The sequence below is a fragment of the Aptenodytes forsteri genome, unplaced genomic scaffold (genome assembly GCF_000699145.1).
Source record: "Aptenodytes forsteri isolate BGI_AS27 unplaced genomic scaffold, ASM69914v1 Scaffold66, whole genome shotgun sequence".
Classification (NCBI taxonomy): domain Eukaryota; kingdom Metazoa; phylum Chordata; class Aves; order Sphenisciformes; family Spheniscidae; genus Aptenodytes; species Aptenodytes forsteri.
This window is the reverse complement of record NW_008795131.1, coordinates 1,691,233-1,694,932: the sequence shown is the minus strand read 5'-3', so window position 1 is coordinate 1,694,932 and position 3,700 is coordinate 1,691,233.

Below are 3,700 nucleotides of genomic sequence, written 5' to 3'. Positions count from 1 at the left end.
GTTTCTGCAGTAGATAGATTCACAGTTACTTAACTCCTGTTCATTTGAAGAAAGTATAGTGACCAAATTGCCTATTTACAGTCTTTTCACATGCAAGCGCACAAATCTTGATATTTTTTCAAAGTTTTTCATTTTTCAGTTATTAAGCACATACACGCCATTTTATGCGTCAAGGCTGGAGGGTTATATTCATGATTGATTAAATTACATTCTAAGAAAAGTGCCATTAAAAGTGATACCATAAATCTAGGAGAACCATAAATTCAAGCATGTGCCTAAATTAAACTGAAGGGAGTCTGTCAATCACAATGACAGTATATGTTATTTAGAGGAACAAAAAGAGCACAATGACTTTTATAAGTAGCCCTAAAATTTGTGCATATTTACAGTTAATCTAAGTAGCCTGCTCTTATCCAAGATAACTTCAGAAAAGTGGTAAATTCCAGGAAGACCTGTGCAACAGATACAACGTGTGAAGGAACATTTCAGACATGAAGGGTAGTGAACACATAAAAAGCCCCGAAACTTTCCACTGCATTAGAATAGCAGAAGCAACAGACAGACTCTGAATACGATGCCCAGGCTGAGCTCAGCTAAACAAACAATCACATGGATAACATCAAGGACTTTTGTGTCCTGGTGACACTTCTCAACATTTCTTCAGGGAAAAAAGAAAAAATCATGCCTCTACTGGATGGGAACGGTCAGCACCACATGACACAAAGGGATCTTAATGCATGTTATCTGCTTATAAACACCCACAACATGAATTCTGTAAGTAATAATGAATAACTATCTTCCTATTTCTCAATATAATACTCAAGGGCATCATTTTAAATCACCAAGGATAATTTGAAGGCAAGAAGGTGACTTCAGGATACTTTAAAATTGACTGAATGTAAAAATAGTAAGTTTTACGAGAGGACGGACCCATTCCCAAGGAAATCAGGGGAGTGCCCTCCATACCCAAGGACAAATGATAAAAATCCCTTGCCTGCAAGTTTGAACAAAATGAACTACACATTTTTCCTCTCCTACCTCCACTTTCCTTAATGTGACAAATGTACACACAAACTTTCTACTCCTGTCACAGTGCTGTCAATGTGCCTTAGCACTAGAATTTCTTCATTATGGGAATATCAAGATATAGAAAGCAGATTGTGAAGCGTGTTTGAAAAGACATGACACCTGGTATGAGAGAGGAGACAGGCATATCAAATACATTGATATTTGAATGAAAATCTATTAATGCATAAACGGCAAATGTTTAAGTATGGGAAATTTTCAATCCCAAGTACAGACAACTGAGAATTTACAAGGCCCAAACACACGTAAGTGCAGCTGTAATTTCTTGTCACGGAACGAAATAGGGAAGAAATCTGAAATATTGGAAAGTACTCCTTACCTTGAAAAGGTTGGCTTAAAAAGCAGGCATGAAAATAAATTTTTATTGTGTTTTCTAGCATTGGTAGACATGTTCACACTAGTGCAACTCAGAAATATGCCTAGTTTGGATGCGTTTCCTAAGAATTCATATCGCAACTTTCATAGAAATAATTTAAAGGGCAAATATGATTTACTTTGTACACTTGCATACAAAGTACACCATAGCTTTCGCTGCAGTTAAGTGCACAAAAGAACTGAACTTGGATATTACATATTCGAGGTAGGAAAAAGGGCTTTGTCTATGCCTTTGAAAATGCAATTCATGTAGTCTTCAGACACATGTTGTATCAGTGAATACACTGGTAAACATTTAATCTTAACACAGCTAAAACAAATGACTCTTGTCTTGCTTAGTTTATAAATAATTCTGCTATTTACTTCTTACCAAATACTTTAAGAATACACAGCAGTTTACGAGCAAAGACATTTCTCATCCAGAGGAAGAGGCAAATGTGATATTTGACATAAATCAAATATAAGGGGATTAGAACAAGATGGAAATGGGAATTAAATAGCTTCACAAAAGAGGTGACTTTAAAGGAAGAGAATAGTTGGAAACAGACTAATAGGTCAAAAAGTGTGTCAGCAAAAGGAGTTGCCAAGTTGAGAGGGGCACAGCTGGTAGGTGTGTGAAGTTGGAGGGGTCAGAGAGAGTGGTAGGAAGAGCTGGCAAAAATAAAGACCAAGGTTAAAAATCTAAAGCACACAATGGACGCAGGGAAGAGCCTCTCATTTGTGAGCGATGCTGGAGCTGCTCAGATATGGCAGCATGTTTCTGCGTGGGCCATCTACGGGGGGAGCAACCGAAAGCCCCATCTGCAGCCAGTTTTCACCACAGAGATTTTAGCAATGACTTGAGAGCAGGCTACATTGTTTAGGAGGGGTGAAAATAGTGAAAGATAGCATTGAAGTTGTATTGGATGATGAAGGACTACTGAACCATCTGTGATTTAAGGAAACAATTTGGTAAGGAAAAAGAGGAAATATTCACTTTTGTATACGTGTATACTTTTGTATACTTTCAAAAGCACATGGGAGATTTGACTGTGTAGTCTCAGCTACAAAGACTATTTTAAATGAGATCTCAGTCTGCACAAGTAAATAACTGCAGGCACAATGGTAGAAATACCTTGCTACAGTGCTGAGGTAGTGTCTGTTTCTCATTTTTAATCACGATTAATTGCGTGCTTAGATGAAAACTAAGCTAGGGCATTTGACAATATGGCCTACGGGAGCTCACTTCTTGTTTTAACTATATCCACGCAAATCTCATGGGAGGTAATGGAGCTTTTTTATGCTTATCAGCTTCTTTCCTTCCTCTGTCTTGTTAGTTTAATGACTAACTGCTTTAGATGATCATCATCATCTTCCTGTGCACTATCATTTTCTGTAATCTATGACAGAGAAAAATAGTGCAACAGTCTCAAGAACGTCAAATCATAAGTAGTGTCGCTTACGTAACCTGATATGGAGTGTCTTCTTTTGTTGTAACTATTTTCTACTCCCATTATCTAGTTAATTGTTACTTACAGGCCACCAGAGAAGTGGCTTATTTGAAGTGGGCAGTGAGACAAAAATACTGCGTTGATTTATAGTATTAGGAATTACTTTGAAGGGGATTCTGAGGACATTGAGGAGTTATTATCTCACCTCCAGTGCACTGGGGATAAGAAAAGGGCGTTTATCTGTAATGGTGAATGGGACTCTGCCACTCCTACAGTAAGTGTCACTTTACACACTATCACAGACTCACCTCATGCTTATCTGAGAACAAGACAAATCATACATATCTATATTTCTATAGCTCAATAACATTATAAACAAAGTGGCTAAAGAGAGAATCCTACAAATCAAAAGAAACACTCAGCTGTGATATCACGGGTCAAGTGTCTTCTCTTCTTCCTTAGGGGCAGAGGAGTGGAAGTGACTACCAATAGCCGTTTCATTCACAGGATCTTTCGAACATCCACAGCACAGACCACGACGCTTTCCAGCACCTACGACCTCATTCTTACTAGCTCATAAAAAAAAGTCCCCTCCCCGAGGGGAAAGATGGTAAAATTTCATTTTTACTTTTGTGCATTATTTATGGTATATGAATCCTATCAGCAGAAAGTTACACTTGATAGAAAGAGTTTCATCTTTCTGTAAGACTTTTAAACTTTTGAAGGGCATTAGTTGACATCAGGTGCTATCAGAAAGTCATTTTCTTCTTGGTGAGAAATTTGTTCTTCCTATGAAGGTTTTTCCTAAC